Below are 22,524 nucleotides of genomic sequence, written 5' to 3' on the forward strand. Positions count from 1 at the left end.
CAGATTGCATGAAGCACAGGGTGTGGTGAAAAAAAATGAATACTGTTATGAATAAAATAAGTACATTTAATTTAAAAAATCTATACAACAGTAAAAAAAAATTGAGACACTGAAAGAGGGGATTGGGATGTTGGGGAAACACGTGGTGAGTAATAGAGAGGGCACGTATTGATGGAGCACTGGGTGTGGTGCTAAAACAATGAGTACGGGGGACACATGGGTGGCTCAGTTGGTTAAGCAGCTGCCTTAGGCTCAGGCCATGATCCCAGCGTCCTGGGATCGATTCCCACATCGGGCTCCTTGCTCCGCAGGGAGCCTGCTTCTCCCTCTGACTCTGCCTTCCACTCTGTCTGTCTGTGCTCACTCTCACTCGCTCTCTCTCTCTGACAAATAAATAAATAAAAATCTTAAAAAAAAAAAAAACAATGTATAGGGTTACACCGAAAATAATTAGGAAAAAGAACACAAATATATGCCAATAAGTTAAGCAACCTAGGTGAAATGGATGCATTCCTAGAAAACTGTAAATACCAAAACTGAACCAGGAAGAAATGTACAACCTGAATAGACCATTATCCAGTAATGAGATTAAAGCAGTGATCAAAAACCTCCCAAAATCAAGACCCCGGGACCTGAAGGATACCTTACCGAATTCTACCAAACGTTAAGAAAAGAACTAACACCTCTTCTCCTCAAGCTCTTTCCAAAATTTGAAGCAGAAGGAAAACTTCCAGACAATTTTTATGAAGCTAGCATTACTTTGATCCACAAACCAGGCAAAGACTTCACCAAAAAGGAGAATTTCAAAACAATATCACTGATGAATATGGATGATAAGATTCTCAACAAGATTCTAGCTCCTAGGAACCTATAGTACATTAAGCAGTCATTCCACCTAGACCAGGTAGAATCTCTTCCTGGGTTGCAAGGTTGGTTCCACATTCGCAAATCAATCAATGTCATAGAAGAAATTAAGAAGTGAAGACAGAAGAACCACATGTTCCTCTCAATTGATGAAGAAAAAGCATTTGACAAAATCCAGCATCTGTCCCTGACTAAACCGCTGCAAAGTATAGCAATAGAGGGAATATTCGTCAACTTCATGAAAAGTTTCTATGAAAAACCCACAGTGAATACTATCCTCAGGTGTAAAAGCTTAGAGCCATCGCTTTGAAATCAGGAACATGACATCAATGCCCACTCTAACCACTCTTCTTCAAAATAGGATGTGAAGTCCTAGCAACAGCGATCAGAAAACAAAGAGAAATAAAAGATATCCCAATTGGTAACCAAGAAGTCAAACTCCTTCTCCTCAGAGATGACATACTTCATATGGAAAACCCAAAACACTCTGCCCCCAATCTACCAGAACTAATAGAGCAATTCAATAATGTGGCAGGTTACAAAATCATGGTACAGAAATCAGTGGCTTTCTTCTACATTATCAATGAAAATCCAGAAAGGGAAATTAGAGAATCAAATCCATTTACTACAGCACCCAAACCATAAGATACCTGGGAATAAACCAAACCCAAGTGGTAAAGAATTTGTACTCGAGGAACTAGAGAACACTCATGAGAGAAATGGAAGAAAACCAAAATGATGGAAAACCATGGCATTCTCCTGGATCAGAAGAATAATCATTGTTAAAATGACTATACTGCCTACAGCAATCGATTCATTTAATGCCATTCCAATCAAAATTCCACCGGTATCTTTCAATGAGCTGGAACAAACACACGCCTCAAATTTGTGTGGAGTCAGAAGCGAACTCGTTTTGCAAAGAATTACTGAAAAGAGAAACAAAATTGTGAGCACCACGTTGCCTGATTTCAAGGGTTACTATGAAGCTGTGATCACCAATACAGCATGGGACTGGCATAAAAACAGACATATAGACCAGTGGAACACAGTAGAGAGCTCAGATATGGAACATCAATCTATGGTCAAATAATCTTTAAGAAAGCAGGAAAAATAATACAGTGGAAAAAGAGTCTCTTCAATAAATGGTGCAGTAAAAATTGGGAAGCTATATGTAGAAGAATGAAACTTGACCATCCTCTTACAACATACACAAAGATAAAATCATAATGGATAAAAGACCTCAATGTGTCACAGGAATCCATCAGAATCCTAGAGGAGAACATAGGCAGAAACCTCTGCAATATCAGCTACAGCAACTTCTTTCAAGATATGTCTCCAAAGGCAAAGGAAACAAAAGCCAAAGTAAACTTCTGTAACTCAGCAAAATCAAAAGCTTCATCACTGCATAGGAAATAGTCAAGAAAGCAGAGAGGGAACACATGGAATGCGAGATAAAAGGTTGATATCCACGATCTAGGAAGAACTCCTCAAACTCAGCACACACAAACCAGATAATCATATCAAAAAATGGGCAGAAGATATAAACAGACACTTCTCCAATGAAGACATACAAATGGCTATCAGACACCTGAGGAAATGTATATCATCACTAGGCATCAGGGTGATTCAAATGTAAACCACAATATGATGTCACATTACATCAGTTAGAATGGCCGAAAATAGCAAGACAGGAAACAACATGTGTTGGAGAGAATGTGAAGAAAGGGGAATCCTCTTACACTGTGGGTGGCAATGCCGGTTGGTGCAGCCCCTTTGGAGAACAGTGTGGAGATTCCTCAAGAAATTAAAAATAGAACTTCCCTATAACCCTGCAATTATAATCCTAGGTATTTATCCCAAATATATAGATGGAGTGAAAAGAAGGGCCATCTGTAACCCAATGTTTAGAGCAGTAATGGACACGGTTGCCAAACTTTGGAAAGAACCAAGATGCTCTTCAATGTAAGAATGGATAAGGAAGGTCCATATACACTGTGGAGTATTATGACTCCATTCAGAAAAGATGAATACCCAACTTTGGTAGCAACATGGACGGGACTGGAAGAGATTCTGATGAGTGAAATAAATCAAGAAGAGAGTGTCAATTATCATATGGTTTCACTTTTGTGTGGAGTATAACAAATTGCATGGAGGACAAGGGGAGTTGGAGAGGAGAAGGGAGTGGAGAGAAATTGGAAGGGGAGGGAAACCATGAGAGACTATGGACTCTGAAAAAGAATCTGAGGGCTTTGAAAGAGCGGTGGTGGGAGGCTGGGAAAACATTTGGTGGGTAAGAGAGAGGGGACAGATTGCATGGAGCACTAGGTGTGGTGCTTAAACAATGAAGACGGTTACACTAAAAAGAAATGGAAAAAAAAATTATAGGTGAATAAGCTAAGCAACCTAGTTGAAATGGATGCATTCCTGGAAAACTGTAAAATCCCAAAATTGAACCAGGAAGAAATGTACAACATGAATTGATCGTTTTTTAGTAACGAGATTAAAGCAGTGATCAAAAACATCCCAAAAGACAAGTCCCCGCAACCTGAAGGATGCCCTAGCGAACTCTACCAAACATTAAGAAAAGAACTAACACCTCTTCTCCTGAAGCTCTTTCCAAAATTTGAAGCAGAAGAAAAACTTCCAGACACTTTGTATGAAGCCAGCATTACATGATCCACAAACCAGGAAAAGACCTCACCAAAGGAGAATTTCAAACCAATATCACTGATGAATATGGATGCTAAGATTCTCAAAAAGATTCTAGATCCTAGGAAACTACAGTACATTAAAACGTTTATCCACCATGGACGAGTAGGATCAATCCCTGGGTTGCAAGGTTGGTTCGACATTCTCAAATCAATCAATGTCATAGAAAAAATTAAGAAGTGAAGAGAGAAGAACCACATCGTCCTCTTAATTGGAGAAGAAACAGCATTTGACAATATCCAGCATCCGCTCCTGACTAAAACGCTGCAAAGTATAGGGATAGAGGAAATATCCGTCAACTTCATAAAATGTTTCTATGAAAAACCCACAGTGAATACCATCCTCAAAGGGTAAAAGCTGACAGCCTAAGCTTTGAAATCAGGAAAATGACAAGGATGCCCACTCTCACCCCTCTTGTTCAACATAGGATGTGACGTACTAGCAACAGCAATCAGACAACAAAGAGAAATAAAAGATATCCAAGTTGGCAACCAAGAGGTCAAACTCTCTTTCCTCCAACATGACATACTTGATATGGAAAACCCAAAAGACTCTTCCCCCAAACTACCAGAACTCATACCGCAATTCAGTAATGTGGCAGGATACAAAATCATGATATAGAAATCAATGGCTTTCTTCTACATTATCAGTGAAAATCCAAAAAGGAAAATTAGAGAACCAATTCCATTTAATAGAGCACCAAAACCATAAGGCACCTGAGAATGAACCAAACCACAGAGGTAAAGATTTGTACTCGAGGAACTAGAGAACACTCATGAAAGAAATGGAAGAAAACTGAAAAGATGGAAAACCATTGCATTCTCATGGATCAGAAGAATAAATATCGTTAAAATGTCCATACTGCCTAAAGAAATTGAACCACTAATGCCATTGCAATCAAATTTGCACCAGTATCTTTGAAAGACCTGGAACAAACACATGCCTAAAATTTGTGTGGAATCAGAAGCGACCCCGTATTGATAAGTATTGCTGAAAAGGGGGGAAAAAAAAAACGAGTAGCACCACGTTGCCTGATTTCAAGGATTACTATGAAACCGTGATCATGAAGACACCATGGGACTGGCATAAAAACAGACCCATAGACCAGTGGAACAAAGTAGAGAGCTCAGATATGGACCATCAACTCTATGGCCAAATAAACTTCAAGAAAGCAGGAAAAAATATACAGTGGAAAAAAGACAGTCTCTTCAATAACTTGTGCAGAGAAAACTGGGCAGCGCTATGTAGAAGAATGGAAATCGACCATCCTCTTACACCATACACAAAGATAAAAACATAATGGATAAAAGACCTCAACGTGAGACAAGAATCCATCAGAATCCTAGAGGAGAACATAGGCAGTAATGTTTTCGATATCAGCCACAGTTATATCTTTCAAGATATGTCTCCAAAGGCAAAGGGAAAAAAAGCTAAAATAAGCTTCGGGAACTTCATAAAAATCAGGTATTTGCAAATGACAGTACAGACAAAAGGTTGATATCGAGGATCTATGAAGAACTCCTCAAACTCTACACGTGAAAAACAGATAATCATATCAAAAAATGGGCAGAGGATATGAACAGACACTTCTCCAATGAAGACATACCAATGGCTATCAGAAACCTGAAGGAATATTCATCATCACTAGGCATCAGGGAAATTCAAATGAAAACCACATTAAGATGTCACCTTAAACCAGTTAGAATGGCCTAAAATAGCAAGACAGGAAACAACATGTGTGGGAGAGGATGTGGAGAAAGGGGAATATCTTACACTCTGGGTTGGAAAGCATGTTGGTGTAGCCTCTTTAGAGAACAGTGTGGTGATTCCTCAAGAAATTAAAATAGAACTTTCCTATAACCCTGCAATTACACTCCTAGGTATTTACCCCAAATATACAAATGGAGTAAAAAGAAGGCCATCTGTAACCCAATGTTTAGCGCAGCAATGGCTATGGTTGCCAAACTGTGGAAAGAACCAAGATGGCCTTCAATGGAAGAATGGATAAGGAAGATGTGGTCCATATACACTATGGAGTATTATGCCTCCATTCAGAAGGGATGAATACCCAACTTTGGCAGCAACATGGACGGGAATGGAAAAGATTCGGCTGAGTGAAATAAATCAATCAGAAAGATTCAATTATCATATGGTTTCACTACTGTGTGGATTATAACAAATAGCATGGAGGACAAGAGGAGATGGAGAGGAGAAGGGAGTGGAGGGAAATTGGAAGGGGAGGGGAACCAGGAGAGACTATGGACTCTGAAAAGAAATCTGAGGGCACTTTTTATTTCTCTTTGTTGTCTGATTCCTGTTGCTAGGACTTCCAAAACTATGTCGAACAAGAAGGGTGAAAGTGGGCATCCTTGTCTTGTTCCTGATCTCAACAGGAATGCTGCAAGCTTTTAACCATTGATGATGATATTTGCTGTGGGTCTTTCATAGATAGATTTGATGAAGTTCAGGAATGTTCCCTCTAATCTAAACTTTGAGGCGTTTTAATCAGAAACGGATGCTGGAATTTGTCAAATGCTTTTTTTTCATCAATTGAGAGGACCATGTGGTTCCCTCTCCTCTCTTCTTTTTTTTAATTTATTTTTATTTATTTATTTTTTATAAACATATATTTTTATCCCCAGGGGTACAGGTCTGTGAATCACCAGGTTTACACACTTCACAGCACTCACCAAAGCACATACCCTCCCCAATGTCCATAATCACATCCCCTTCTCCCAAACCCCCTCCCCCCAGCAACCCTCAGTTTGTTTTGTGAGATTAAGAGTCACTTATGGTTTGTCTCCCTCCCAATTCCATCTTGTTTCATTGATTCTTCTCCTACCCACTTAAGCCCCCATGTTGCATCACTACTTCCTCATATCAGGGAGATCATATGATAGTTGTCTTTCTCTGCTTGACTTATTTCGCTAAGCATGATACGCTCTAGTTCCATCCATGTTGTCGCAAATGGCAAGATTTCATTTCTTTTGATGGCTGCATAGTATTCCATTGTGTATATATACCACATCTTCTTGATCCATTCATCTGTTGATGGACATCTAGGTTCTTTCCATAGTTTGGCCATTGTGGACATTGCTGCTATAAACATTCGGGTGCACGTGCCCCTTTGGATCACTACGTTTTTATCTTTAGGGTAAATACCCAATAGTGCAATTGCTGGGTCATAGGGCAGTTCTATTTTCAACATTTTGAGGAACCTCCATGTTGTTTTCCAGAGTGGCTGCACCAGCTTGCATTCCCACCAACAGTGTAGGAGGGTTCCCCTTTCTCCGCATCCTCGCCAGCATCTGTCATTTCCTGACTTGTTAATTTTAGCCATTCTGACTGGTGTGAGGTGATATCTCATTGTGGTTTTGATTTGTATTTCCCTGATGCCGAGTGATATGGAGCACTTTTTCATGTGTCTGTTGGCCATCTAGATATCTTCTTTGCAGAAATGTCTGTTCATGTCCTCTGCCCATTTCTTGATTGGATTATTTGTTCTTTGGGTGTTGCGTTTGCTAAGTTCTTTATAGATTCTGAAAGCTTTTCCGCTAAGGTCAGGAACACGGTAGGGATGTCCATTATCACCACTGCTATTCAACATAGTACTAGAGGTCCTAGCCTCAGCAATCAGACAACAAAAGGAAATTAAAGGCATCCAAATCGGCAAAGAAGAAGTCAAATTATCACTCTTCGCAGATGATATGATACTATATGTGGAAAACCCAAAAGACTCCACTCCAAAACTTCTAGAACTTATACAGGAATTCAGTAAAGTGTCAGAATATAAAATCAATGCACAGAAATCAGTTGCATTTCTCTACACCAACAGCAAGACAGAAGAAAGAGAAATTAAGGAGTCAATCCCATTTACAATTGCACCCAAAACCATAAGATACCTAGGAATTAACCTAACCAAAGAGGCACAGAATCTATACTCAGAAAACTATAAAGTACTCATGAAAGAAATTGAGGAAGACACAAAGAAATGGAAAAATGTTCCATGCTCCTGGATTGGAAGAATAAATATTGTGAAAATGTCTATGCTACCTAAAGCAATCTATACATTTAATGCAATTACTATCAAAGTACCATCCATCTTTTTCAAAGAAATGGAACAAATAATTCTAAAATTTATATGGAACCAGAAAAGACCTCGAATAGCCAAAGGGATATTGAAAAAGAAAGCCAACGTGGGTGGCATCACAATTCCGGACTTCAAGTTCTATTACAAAGCTGTCATTATCAAGACAGCATGGTACTGGCACAAAAACAGACACATAGATCAATGGAACAGAATAGAGAGCCCAGAAATAGACCCTCAACTCTACAGTCAACTAATCTTCGACAAAGCAGGAAAGAATGTCCAATGGAAAAAAGACAGCCTCTTCAATAAATGGTGCTGGGAAAATTGGACAGCCACATGCAGAAAAATGAAATTGGACCATTTCCTTACACCACACAAAAAAAAATAGACTCAAAATGGATGAAGGACCTCAATGTGCGAAAGGAATCCATCAAAATCCTTGAGGAAAACACAGGCAGCAACCTCTTCGACCTCAGCCGCAGCAACATCTTCCTAGGAACAACGCCAAAGGCAAGGGAAGCAAGGGCAAAAATGAACTATTGGGATTTCATCAAGATCAAAAGCATTTGCACAGCAAAGGAAACAGTTAACAAAATCAAAAGACAACTGACAGAATGGGAGAAGATATTTGCAAACGACCCTCTCCTCTCTTCTTAATTTGTTCTATGACATTGATTTGCGAATATTGAACCACCCTTGCGACCTAGGGATAGACCTCAACGGTCATGGCAGATTATCTTTTTATTGTACTGTTGGATCCTATTAGCGAGGATCATGTTGAGAATCTTAGCATCCATATTCATCAATGATATTGGTCTGATATTCTCCTTTTTGATGAGGTCTTTGCCTGGTTTGTGGATCAGGGTAATGCTGGCTTCATAAAAAGTGTCTGGAAGTTTTCCTTCTGCTTCAATTTTTGGAAAGAGTTTCAGGAGAAGAGGTGTTCTTTCTTCCCTGAAGGTTTGTTAGAATTCCCGAGGAAATCTGTCAGGTCGTGGGCTCTTGTTTTTCTGGGAGGTTTTTGATCACTGCTTCAATCCCGTTACTGGATAACAGTCTAGGCAGGTTGTGAATTTCTTCCTGGTTCAATTTTGGGTTTGTATATTTTTCTATGAATTCATCCATTTTACATAGGTGGCTTAGATTATTGGCATACAACTGTTCATTTTTGAAATTTCTTTACAGTGTTACCCTATTCATTGTTTTAGAAGCACACCCAGTGCTCCATGAAATCTGTGCCCTCTCTTATACCCAAGTATTGGTCCCACAACCCCCGAACCCCGCCCCTTAAAGTCCTCCGATTCATTTTCAGAGTCCATCGTCTCTCATGGTTTGCTTCCCCTTCCAATTTCCCTCCATGTCCTTCTCCACTCCATCTCCCCGTTTCTGCCATGCAATTTGTTATACTCCACACAGAAGTGAAACCATATGATAATTGACTCTCTCTGCTTGATTTATTTCACTCAGCAGAATCTCTTCCAGTCCCGTTTATGTTGCCAAAGTTGGGTATTCATCCATTCTGAATGGAGGCATAACACTCCATAGTGTATATGGACCACATCTTCCTTGTCCATTCTTCCACTGAAGGGCATCTTGGTTCTTTCCACAGTTTAGCAACCGTGGCCATTGGTGCTATAAATTTGGGTTACAGACGGTCCTTCTTTTCACACCATCTGTATCTTGGGGTAAATACCTAAGAGTGAAATTGCAGGGTTATAGGGAATTCTATTTTTGATTTCTTGAGGAATCTCCACACTCTTCTCCAAAGAGGCTACACGAACTTGCATTCCCACCCACAGTGTAAGAGGATTCCCCTTTCTCCACATCCTCTCCAACACATGCTGTTTCCCGTCTTGTTAATTTAGGCCATTCTAACTGGTGTAAAGTGATATCTTAATATGGTCTACATTTGAATCTCACGGATGCTTAGTGATGATGTACATTTCTTCAGCTGTCTGATAGCCATTTGTATGTCTTCATTGGAGAAGTTTCCGGTCATACCTTCTTCCTAATTTTTGATATAATTATCTGTTTTGTGTGTGTTGAGTTTGAGGATTTCTTCATACATCCTGGATATCACCCTTTTGTCTGTCCTGTCATGTGCTAATATCTTATTGCATTCCGTGGGTTGACCCTTTTCTTTCTTTACTGTTTCCTATGCAGTGCAGAAGGTTTTGATTTTGATGAGTTCCCGAAGTTTATTTTGGCTTTTGTTTCCTTTGGTTTGGAGGCATATCTTGAAAGAAGTCGCTGTGGCTGGTATCAAAGAGATTTCTACCTATGTTCTCCTCTAGGATTCTGATGGATTCCTGTCTCATGTTGAGGTCTTTTATCCATTATGAGTTTTTCTTTGTGTATGGTGTAAGAGGATGGTCGAGTTTCATTCTTCTACATAGAGCTGCCCAGTTTTCCCTGCACCAGTATTTGAAGAGAATGTCTTTTTTCCACTGTATATTTTTTCCTGCTTTCTTGAAGATTATTGGACATAGAGTTGATGGTCTATATCTGAGCTCTCTACTGTGTTCCACTGGTCTATGGGTCTGTTTTTATGCCAGTCCCATGCTGTCTTGGTGATCACAGCTTCATAGTAACCTTTGAAATCGGGCACCGTGGTGCTCCCAGTTTTGTTTCTCTTTTCAGCAATTCTTAGCAATACGCGGTCGGTTCTGATTTCACACATTTGAGGCGTGTGTTTGTTCCAATTCTTTGAAAGGTACCGGTGGAATTTTGATTGGAATGGCATTAAATGGATCGATTTCTCTAGGCAGTAATAACATTTTAACAATGTTTATTCTTCTAATCCATGAGAATGCAATGGTTTTCCGTCTTTTCAGTTTTCTTCTATTTCTTTCATGAGTGTTCTCTAGTTCCTCGAGTACAAATCCTTTACCTCTTTGGTTTAGTTTATTCCCAGGTTTCTAATGGTTTGGGTGCTGTAGTAAATGGAATTGATTCTCTAATTTCCCTTCTCTATTTTCATTGATAATGTAGGAGATAGCCACTGATTTCTGTACGATGATTTTATATCCTGCCACATTATTGAATTGTGGTATGAGTTCTGATACTTTGAGGGCGGAGTTTTTTGAGATTTCCATATCAAGTATGTCATGATTGAGGAGAGAGTGTTTTACTTCTTGGTTGTCAACTTGGATACCTTTTATTTCTCTTTGTTGTCTGATTGCTGTTGCTAGGACCTCACCTCCTATGTTGAACAAGAGTGGTGAGTGTGGACATCCTTGTTATGTTCCTGATTTCAAAGCTTAAGCTGTCAGCTTTTACCCTTTGCGGATGGTATTCACTGTGGTTTTTTATAGAAACATTTTATGAAGTTGATGAATATTTCCTCTATCCCTCTACTTTGCAGCATTTTAGTCAGGAGCGGATGCTGGATGTTGTCAAATGCTTTTTCTTCACTAATTAGGAGGACCATGTGGTTCTCTAATCTTCACTTCTTAAATTGTTCTATGACATTGATTTGCAGATGTCGAACCAACCTTGCAACCCAGGGATAGATCCTACTCGGTCAAATTAGATAAACGTCTTAATGTAATGTAAGTTCCTAGGAGCTAGAATCTTGTTGAGAATCTTAGAATCCATATTCATCAGTGATATTGGTTTGAAATTCTCCTTTTCGGTGAGTCTTTGCCTGGTGCGTGGATCAGGGTAATGCTGGCTTCATAAAAAGTGTCTGGAAGTATTCCTTCTGCTTCAAATTTTGGAAAGAGTTTCAGGAGAAGAGGTGTTAGTTCTTTTCTTAACGTTTGGTAGAATTCGATCGGGCATCCTTCAGGTCCCGGGGTCTTGTCTTTTGGTAGGTTTTTGATCACTGCTTTATTCTCTTAACTGGATAACAGTCTATTCAGGTTGTACATTTCTTCCTGGTTCAATTTTGGAATTTTACAATTTTCTAGGAATGCATCCATTTCACCTAGGTTGCTTCGCTTATTGGCATATCCTTGTTTGTTTTTTTTCCATTTTCTTTTCAGTGTAACCGTATTCATTGTTTTAGCACCACACCCAGTGCTCCATGCAACCCGGCCCTCTCTATTACCCACTACGTCTTTCCCCAACCTCCCACCCCCGGTCTTTCAAAGCCCTCAGATTCTATTTTTTAATGTTGAATATATTTTTTTAATTAAATTTATTTATTTTCACCAAAACCGTATTCATTTTTTTTTCACCACACCTTGTGCTCCATGCAATGCATTGCCTCTATGATACCCACCACCTGCTTCCCCAAACTCCCACCCCCCCACTTCAAACCCCTCAGATTGTTTTTCAGCCAAAGACCCTACCAAAAAGGAGAATTTCAATCCAATATAGCTGATGAATATGGATGCTAAGATTCTCAACAAGATCCTAGCAAACAGGATCCAACAACACATTAAAAAGATTATCCACCATGACCAGGTGGGATTCATCCCTGGCCTACAAGGTTGGTTAAAGGTTCGCAAATCAATCAATGTGATAGAACAAATTAATATGAGAAGAGAGAAGAACCACATGGTCCTCTCAATTGATGCAGAAAAATCATTTGACAAAATCCAGCATCCATTCCTGATTAAAAAGCTTCAAAGTATAGGGATAGAGGGAACATTCCTGAACTTCATCAAATCTTTCTATGAAAGACACACAGCAAATATCATCCTCAATGGGAAAAAGGTTGCAGTATTCCCGTTGAGATCAGGAACAAGACAAGGATGCCCACTTACACCCCTCTTGTTCAACATAGTATTAGAAGTCCTAGCAACAGGAATCAGACAACAAAGAGAAATAAAAGGTGCCCTCAAATTCTTTTTCAGAATCCATAGTCTATCATGTATCCTCTCCCCTTCCAATTTCCCTCCAATCCTTTCTCCTCCCCATCTCCTCTTGTCCTCCATGCTATTTGTATACTCCACATCGAAGTGAAACCATATGATAATTGCCTCTGTCTGCTTGATTTATTTCACTCAGCAGAATCTCTTCCAGTCACTTCCATGTTGTTACCAAAGTTGTGTATTCATCCTTTCTGAATGGAGGCATAATACTCCATAGTGTATATGGACCACATCTTCCTTATGCATTCTTCCATTGAAGGGCATCTTGGTCCTTTCCACAGTTTGGCAACCATGGCCATTGCTGCACTAAACATTGGGTTACAGATGGCCCTTCTTTTCACTCCATCTGTATATTTGTGGTAAATACCTAGGAGTGTAATTGCAGGGTTATAGGGAAGTTCTATTTTTAATTTCTTGAGGAATGTCCCCATTGTTCTCCAAAGAGGCTACACCAACTTGCATTCCCACCCACAGTGTAAGAGAATTCGCCTTTCTCCAATCCTCTAGAACACATGTTATTTCCGGTCTTGCTATTTTAGGCCATTCTAACTGGTGTAAGGTGACATCTTAATGTGATTTTCATTTGAATCTATCTGATGCCTAGTGTTGATGAACATTTCTTCAGGTGTCTGATAGCCATTTGTATGTCTTCATTGGAAAAGTGTCTGTTCATATCTTCTGCCTATTTTTTGATATGATTATCAATTTTGTGTGTGTTGAGTTTGAGGAGTTCTTCATAGATCCTGGATATCAACCTTTTCTCTGTACAGTCATTATCAAATATCTTATCGCATTCCGTGGGTTGCCTCTTTGCTTTCTTGACTGTTTCCTATGCAGTGCAGAAAGTTTTGATTTTGATGAGTTCCCAAAGTTTACTTTGGCTTTTGTTTCCTTTGCCTTTGGAGACATTTCTTCAAAGAAGTCACTGTGGCTGATATCGAAGAGATTACTGCCTATGTATTCCTCTAGGATTCTGATGGATTCCTGTCTCACGTTGAGGTCTTTTATCCATTATGATTTTATCTTTGTGTATCGTGTAAGAGGATGGTCAAGTTTCATTCTTCTACATAGAGCTGCCCAGTTTTCCCTGAACCATTTATTGAAGAGACTGTCTTTTTTCCACTGCATATTTTTCCTGCTTTCTTGAATATTATTTAACCATAGTTGATGATCCATATCTGAGCTCTCTACTGTTTTCCACTGGTCTATGGATCATTTTTTATGCCAGTCCCATGTTGTCTTGGTGATCACAGCTTCATAGTAACCCTTGAAATCAGGCAACGTGGTGCTCCCAGTTTTGTTTCTCTTTTCAGAAATTCTTAGCAATACTTTGTCGCTTCTGATTCCACACAAATTTTAGGTGTGTGTTTGTTCCAGCTCTTTGAATGATACCAGTGAAATTTTGATTGGAATGGCATTAAATGGATCGATTGTTCTAGGCATAATAGACATTTTAACAATATTTATTCTTCTGATCCATGAGAATGCTATAGTTTTCCGTCTTTTGGTATTCTTCCATTTCTTTCATGACTGTTTTCTAGTTCCTCGAGTACAAATCCTTTACCACTTTGGTTTGGTTTATTCCCAGGTATCTTTTGGTTTGTGTGCTGTAGTAAATGGAGTTGATTCTCTAATTTCCCTTTCTGTATTTTCATTGATAATGTAGAAGAAAGCCACTGATTTCTGTACGAGGATTTTATATCCTGCCACATTATTGAATTGCTGTATGAATTCTGGTCGTTTGGGGCGGAGATTTTTGGGTTTTCCATATAAAGTAGGTCATCTGTGAGGAGAGAGAGTTTGACTCCTTCGTTGGCAATTTGGATACCTTTTGTTTCTTTTTGTTGTCTGATTGCTGTTGCTAGGACTTCACATGCTATGTTGAACAAGAGTGGTGAGATTGGGCATCCTTGTCATGTTCCTGATTTCAAAGCGATCGCTATCAGCTTTTACCCTTTGAGGATGGTATTCACTGTCGGTTTTTCATAGAAACATTTTATGAAGTTGACGAATATTCCCTCTATCCCTATACTTTGCAGCGTTTTAGTCAGGGACAGATGCTGGATATTGTCCAATGATTTTTCTTCATCAATTGATAGTACCTTGTAGTTCTCTAATCTTCACTTCTTAATTTGTTCTATGACATTGATTGATTTGCGAATGTCGAACCAATCTTGCAACATAGGGAGAGATCCTTCTTGGTCATGGTGGATAAACTTTTTAATGTACTGTAGGTTCCTAGGAGCTTAAAGCTTGTTGAGAATCTTACCATCCATATTCTTCATTTATATTGGTTTTAAATTCTCCTTTTTCATGAGGACTTTGCCTGGTGTGTGTATCAGGGTAATCCTGGCTTCAAAAAAAAAGTGTCTGGAAGTATTCCTTCCGCTTCAAATTTTGGAAACAGCTTCAGGAGAAGAGGTGTAAGCTGTTTTCTTAAAGGTTGGTGGAATTCGCTCAGGCATCCTTCAGGTCCCAGGGTCTTGTATTTTGGGAGGTTTTGATCAATGCTTTAATCATGTTACTGGATAACGGTCTATTCGGGTTGTACATTTCTTCCTGGTTCAATTTTAGGATTTTACAGTTTTCTAGGAATGCATCCATTTCACCTTGGTTGCTATGCTTATTAGTATATACTTGTTTTGTTTTTTTTTTTCCACATTCTTTTCAGTGTAACCGTATTCATTGTTTTAGAACCACATGCAGTGCTCCATGCAATCCGTGCCCTCTCTATTACCCACCATGTGTTTCCCCACATCCCACCCCCACTCTTTCAATGCCCTAAGATTCTTGTTTTAATGTTGTATAGATTTTTTTAATTAAATTTATTTATTTTTAGCAAAACGGTATTCATTCTTTTTTCACCAAACCCTGTGCTCGATGCAATCCATTCCATCTATTATACCCACCACCTGTTACCCAAACACCCACCCCACCATTTCAAACCACTCAGATTGTTTTTCAGGCAAAGACCCTACCGAAAAGGAGAATTTCAATCCAATATCACTGATGAATATGGATGCTAAGATTCTCAACAAGATCCTAGCAAACAAGATCCAACAGCACATTAAAAAGATTATCCACCATGACCAGGTGGGACTCATCCCTGGCCTACAAGGATGGTTAAACATTCGCAAATCATTCAATGTGATAGAACAAATATGAGAAGAGAGAAGAACCACATGGTCCTCTCAATTGATGAAGAAAAAGTATTTGACAAAATCCAGCATCCATTTCTGATTAAAAAGCTTCAAAGTATAGGGATAGAGGGAACATTCCTGAACTTCATCAAATCTATCTATGAAAGACCTACAGCAAATGGGTGTGGTTCTAAAACAATAAATACGGTTACACTGAAAAGAATGTGGGAAAAAAAAAACAAGTATATACCAATAAGTGAAGCAACCTAGGTGAAATGGATGCATTCCTAGAAAACTGTAAAATCCTAAAATTGAACCAGGAAGAAATGTACAACCTGAATAGACTGTTATCCAGTAATGTGATTAAAGCATTGATCATATCATCCTCAATGGGAAAAAGCTTGCAGCATTCCCGTTGAGATCAGGAACAAGAAAAGGATGCCCACCCTCACCCCTCTTGTTCAACATAATATTAGAAGTCCTAGCAAAAGGAATCAGACAACAAAGAGAAATAAAAGGTCCTCTGGGACGCCTGGGGGGCTCAGTTGTTTAAGCCACTGCCTTCAGCTCAGGTCATGATCCCAGCATCCTGGGATCGAGTCCTGCATCGGGCTCCTTCTCCGCGGGGAGCCTGCTTCTCCCTCTGCCTCTGCCTACCATTCTGTCTGCCTGTGCTCGCTCTCTCTCCCTCTCTCTCTTTCTGATAAATAAAATGTTTAAACAAAAAAAGGTGCACAGATTGTTTTTCAGAGTCCATAGTCTCTCATGGTTCCCCTCCCCTTCCAATTTCCCTCCACTCCCTTTTCCGCTCCATCTCCCCTTGTCCTCCATGCTATTTGTATTACTCCACAGAGAAGTGAAACCATATGATAATTGCTGCTCTCCACTTGATTTATTTCACTCAGCAGAATCTCTTCCTGTCCCGTCAATGTTGCTACCAAAGTTGGGTATTCATGCTTTCTGAATGGAGGCATAATACTTCATATATATGGACCACATCTTCCTTATCCATTCTTCCATTGAAGGGCATCTTGGTTCTTTCCAGAGTGTGGCAACCGTGACCTTTGTTGCCATAGATGGCCCTTCTTTTCATTCCATCTGTGTCCTTGGGGTAAATACCTAGGAGTGTAATTGCAGGGTTATAGGAAATTTCTATTTTAATTTCTTGAGGAATCTCCACACTGTTCTCTAAAGAGGCTGCACCAACTTGCATTCCCACCCATAGTCTAAGAGTATTCTTTCTCCAAATCCTCTCCAACACACGTTGTTTCCTCTCTTGCTATTTTAGGCCATTCTAACTGGTGTAAGGTGACATCTTAATGTGGTTTTCATTTGAATCTCCCTGATGCCTAGTGTTGATGAACATTTCTTCAGGTGTCTGAAAGCCATTTGTATGTTTTCATTGGAGAAGTGTCGGTTCATATCTTCTGCCCATTTTTTGATATGATTATCTGTTTTGTGTGTGTTGAGTTTCAGGTGTTCTTCATAGATCCTGGATCAACCATTTGTCTGTACAGTCATTAAAAAATATCTTATCACATTAAATGGGTTGGCTCTTTGCTTTCTTGACTGTTTCCTATGCAGTGCAGAAGGTTTTGATTTTGATGAGTTCCCGAAGTTTACTTTGGCTTTTGTTTCCTTTGCCTTTAGAGACATTTCTTGAAAGAAGTCGCTGTGGTTGATATCGAAGAGACTACTGCCTCTGTACTCCTGTAGGATTCTGATGGATTCCTGCCGCACGTTGAGGTCTTTTATCCATTATGAGTTTATCTTTGTGTATGGTGTAAGAGGATGGTCGAGTTTCATTCTTCCAAATAGAGCTGCCCAGTTTTCCCGGCACCATTTATTGAAGAGACTGCCTTTTTTCCACTGTGTATTTTTTCCTAAATTCTTGCATATTATTTGGCCATAGAGTTGATGGCCCATATCTGAGATCTCTACTGTGTTCCACTGTTCGATGGGTCTGTTTTTATGCCAGTCCCATGCTGTATTGGTGATCACAGCTTCATAGTAACCCTTGAAATCAGGCAACGGTGTGCTCCTGCTTTTTTTTTTTTTTTTTTTCTTTTCAGCAATTCTTAGCAATACGGGGTCGCTTCTGATTCCACACAAATTTTATTCGTGTGTTTGTTGCAGCTCTTTGAAAGATACTGGTGCAATTTTGATTGGAATGGCATTAAATGAATCGAGCTCTAAGGAGTATAGACATTTTAACCATGTTTATTTTTCTGATCCATGAGAATGCCATAGTTTTCCATCTTTTCGGTTTTCTTCCATTTCTCTCATAAATTTTCTCTAGTTCCTCGAATTCAAATCTATTACCTCTTTGGGTTGGGTTATTCCCAGGTATTTTATGGTTTGGTTGCTGTAGTAAATGGAATTGATTCTCTAATTTCCCTTTCTGGATTTTCATTGATAATGTAGAAGAAAGCCACTGATTTCTGCACCATGATTTTATTTCCTGCCACATTACTTAATTGCTGTATGAGTTCTGGTAGTTGGGGGCAGAGCCTTTTGGGTTTTCTATATCAAGTAAGGCATCTGTGAAGAGAGAAAGTTTGACTTCTTGGTTGCCAATTTGGATACATTTTATTTGTCTTTGTTGTCTGATTGCTGTTGCGAGGACTTCACATGCTATGTTGAACAAGATTGGTGAGAGTGAGCATCCTTGTCATGTTCCTGTTTGAAAGCGATGGCCGTCAGCTTTCACCCTTTGAGGATGGTACTCACTGTGGGTTTTTCATAGGAACATTTTATGAAGTTGACGAATATTCCCTCTATCCCTATACTTTGTAGCTTTTTAGTCATGGACGGATGCTGGATTTTGTCCAATGCTTTTTCTTCAGCAAATGAGAGGACCATGGGATTCTTCCCCCTTCACTTCTTAATTGGTTCTATGACATTGATTGATTTGCGAATGTCAAACCAACCTTGCAAGCCAGGGATAGATCCTACTCGGTCATGGTGGATAAACGTTTTAATATACTGTAGGTTCCTAGGAGCTAGATTCTTGTTGAGAATCTTAGCATCCATATTCATCAGTGATAAATACTTTGAAATATTCCTTTTGGTGAGGTCTTTGCCTGGTTTGTGGATCAGGGTAATGCTGATATCAAAAAAAGTGTCTAGAAGTTTTATTTCTGCTTCAAATTTTGGAAAGGGCTTCAGGAAAAGTGGTGTTACTTCTTTTCTTAAAGTTTGGTAGAATTCGCTAGGGCACACTTCAGGTCCCGGAGCCTTGTCTTTTGGGAGGTTTTTGATCACTGCTTTAATCTCATTACTGGATAACGGTCTATTCAGGTTAGACATATCTTCCTGGATCAATTTGGGGATTTTACAGTTTTCTACAAATGCATCCATTACAACTAATTTGCTTAGTTTATTGGCATATACTTGTGTTTTTTTTCCCATTTTTTCAGTGTAACCGTATTTATTGTTTTAGCACCACACCCAGTGCTCCATGCAATCTTTGCCCTCTCTATTATCCATCACGTGTTTCCCCAACCTCCCAACCCCCTCTAACAATGCCTCAGATAATCTTTTTTTACTCTTGTATAGATTTCTTAAATTAAATTTATGTATTTTCAGCAAAACAGTATTCATTATTTTTTTCACCACACTCTGTGCTCCATGCCATCCTTGCCCGATATAGTACCCACAACCTGGTACCCCAACTTCCCACCGCCATGCCACTTCAAACCCCTCAGATTGTTTTTCAGGCAAAGACCCTACCAAAAAAGAGAATTTCAGACCAATATCACTGATGAATATGGATGCTAAGATTCTCAACATGATCCTAGCAAACACGATCCAACAGCACATTAAAAAGATTATCTACAATGACCAGGTGAGATTCATCCCTGGCCTACAAGGATGCTTAAACATTCGCACATCAATCAAAGTGATAGAACAAATTGATATGAGAAGAGAGAAGAACCACATGGTCCTCTCAATTGATGCAGAGAAAGTAATTGACAAATTCCATCATCCCTTCCTGATTAAAATGCTTCAAAGTATAGGAATAGAGGGAACATTCCTGAATTTCATCAAATCTATCTATGAAAGATCCACAGAAAATATCATCCTCAATGGGAAAAAGCTTGCAGCATTCCCGTTAGGATCAGGAACAAGACAAGGATACCCACTTTCACCCCTCTTGTTCAACATAATATTAGAAGTCCTAGAAACAGGAATCAGACAACAAAGACAAATAAAAGGTGCCCTCAGATTCTTTTTCAGAGTCCATAGTCTCTCATGGTACCCCTTTCCTTCCAATTTCCCTCCACTCCCTTGTCCTCTCCATCGCCACTTGTCCTCCATTCTATTTGTTATAATCCACACAAAGGTGAAGCCATATGATAATTGACTCTCTCTGCTTGATTTATTTCACTCAGCAGAATCTCTTCCAGTCCCCTCCATGTTGCTAACAAAGTTGGGTACTCATCCTTTCTGAATGGAGGCATAATACTCCATAGTGTATATGGACCATATCTTCCTTACCCATTCTTCCGTTGAAGGGCATATTTGTTCTTTCCACAGTTTGGCAACCGTGGCCATTGCTGCTATAAATTTGGGTTACAGACGGCCCTTCTTTGCACGCCATCTCAATTTTTGGGCTTAATACATAGGAGTATAATTGCAGTGTTATAGGGAAGTTCTCTTATTAATTACTTGAGGAATCTCCACACTGTTCTCTAAAGAGGCTGCACCAACTCGCATTCCCACCCACAGTGTAAGAGGATTCCCCTTTCTCCACATCCTCTCCCACACAATGTTGTTTCCTGTCTTGCTATTTTAGGCCATTCTAACTGGTGTAAGGTGTAATGTGTTTTTCATTTGAATCTCCCTGGTGCCAAGGGATTATGTACATTTCGTCAGGTGTCTGATAGCCATTTGTATGTTTTCATTGGAAAAGTGTCTGTTCATAACTTCTGCCCATTTTTTGATATGATTATCTGTTTTGTGTGTGTTGAGTTTCAGGTGTTCTTCATAGATCCTGGATATCAACCTTTTGTCTGTACTGTCGTTTGCAAATATCTGATTTTGATGAAGTCCCCGAAGTTTATTTTGGCTTTTGTTTTCTTTGCCTTTGGAGACATATCTTGAAAGAAGTCACTGTGGCTGATATCGAAGAGATTTCTGCCTATGTTCTCCTCTAGGATTCTGATGAATTCCTGCCGCACATTGAGGTCTTTTATCCATGTTGTGTTTATTTTTGTGTATGGTGTAGGAGGATGGTCGAGTTTCATTCTTCTACATAAAGCTGCCCAGGTTTCCCTGCACCATTTATTGAAGAGACTACCTTTTTCCCACTGTATATTTTTTCCTGTTTTCTTGCAGATATTTGGCCATAGAATTGATGGTCTATATCTGACCTCTCTACTGTGTTCCACTGGTCTAGGGGTCTGTTTTTATGCCCGTCCCATGCTGTCTTGGGGACGTCATGTCACAGCTTCATAGTAACCCTTGAAATCATGCAACGTGGTGCTCCCGGTTTGTATCTCTTCTCAGCAATTCTTAGCATTATGGGGTCGCTTCTGATCCCACACAAATTTTAGGCGTGTGTTTGTTGCTGCTCTTTGTAAGATAGTGGGGGATTATTTTTGCAATGGCATTAAATTGATCAATTGCTCTAAGCATTATAGACATTTTCACAATGTTTATTCTTCTGATCCATTAGAATGCAATGGTTTCCCGTCTTTTTGGTTTACTTGCATTTCTTCCATTAGTGTTTTCTAGTTCCTCGAGTACAAATCTTTTACCTCTTTGGTTGGGTTTATATCCAGGTATCTTATGGTTTGCGTGCTGTAGTAAATGGAATTGATTCTCTAGTTTCCCTTTCTTTATTTTCATTGATAATGTAGAAGAAAGCCACTGATTTCTGCACCATTATTTTGTATCCTGCCACATTATTGAATTGCTGTATAAGTTCTGGTAGTTTGGGGGTGGAGAAGTTTGGGTTTTCCATAACAATTATATCATGTTTGAGGAGAGAGAGTTTGACTCCTTCATTGCCAATTGGATACCTTTTATTTATTCTTTTTGTTGTCTGATTGCTGTTCTTAGGACTTCACATCCTATGTTGAACAAGAGGGGTGAGAGTGGGAATCCTTGTCATGTTCCTGATTTCAAAGCATAGGCTGTCATATTTTACCCTTTGAGGATGGTATTCACTGTGGGTTTTACATAGAAACATTATATGAAATTGATGAATATTCCCTCTATCCCTATACTTTGCAGCATTTTAGTCAGGAGCAGATGCTGGATTTTTTCAAATGCTGTTTCTTCACCAATTGAGAGGACCATGTGGTTCTTCTCTCTTCACTTCTTAATTGGTTCTATGACATTGATTTGCGAGTGTCGAACCAACCTTGCAACCCAGGGATAGATCATACTCGGTCTTGGTGGATGACTGTTTAATGTCCTGTAGACATTCTATGATCTAGAATCTTGTTGAGAATCTTATCATCCATATTCATCAGTGATATTGGTTTGAAATATGCTTTTTTGGTGAGGTCTTTTCCTGGGTTGTGGATCAGGGTAATATTAGCTTTATACAAAGTGTCTGGAAGTTTTCCTTCTGCTACAAGTATTGGAAAGAGCTTCAGGAGAAGAGGTGTTAGTTCATTTCTTAAAGATTGGTAGAATGAGCTAGGGCATCCTTCAGGTTGTGGGGTTTTGTCTTTTGGGAAGTTTTGGATCACTGCATTTATCTCATTACTGGATAATTGTCCATTCAGGTTGTACATTTCTTCCTGGTTCAATTTTGGGATTGTACAGTTTTCTAGGGATGCATCCATTTCACCTAGGTGGCTTAATTTATTGGCATATATTGTTTTATTTTTTTCCAATTTCTTTTCAGTGTAACCATATTCATTGTTTTAGCACCACACCCAGTCCT

General features: G+C 39.3%; 1 long non-coding RNA gene across 1 annotated transcript; it reads right to left on the reverse strand.

Annotated features, from left to right (window-relative positions):
- Positions 1-15,310: 15,310 nt before the first annotated feature.
- LOC116585844 lies at positions 15,311-19,318 on the reverse strand. The gene is made up of 2 exons (XR_004283787.1): positions 19,286-19,318; positions 15,311-15,395 (listed from the first exon to the last, which is right to left on the reverse strand). It is a non-coding gene; the product is annotated as an uncharacterized LOC116585844 (long non-coding RNA).
- Between the last annotated feature and the right edge of the window lie 3,206 nt (positions 19,319-22,524).

The sequence above is a fragment of the Mustela erminea genome, chromosome 3, assembly GCF_009829155.1.
Source record: "Mustela erminea isolate mMusErm1 chromosome 3, mMusErm1.Pri, whole genome shotgun sequence".
Lineage (NCBI taxonomy): Eukaryota > Metazoa > Chordata > Mammalia > Carnivora > Mustelidae > Mustela > Mustela erminea.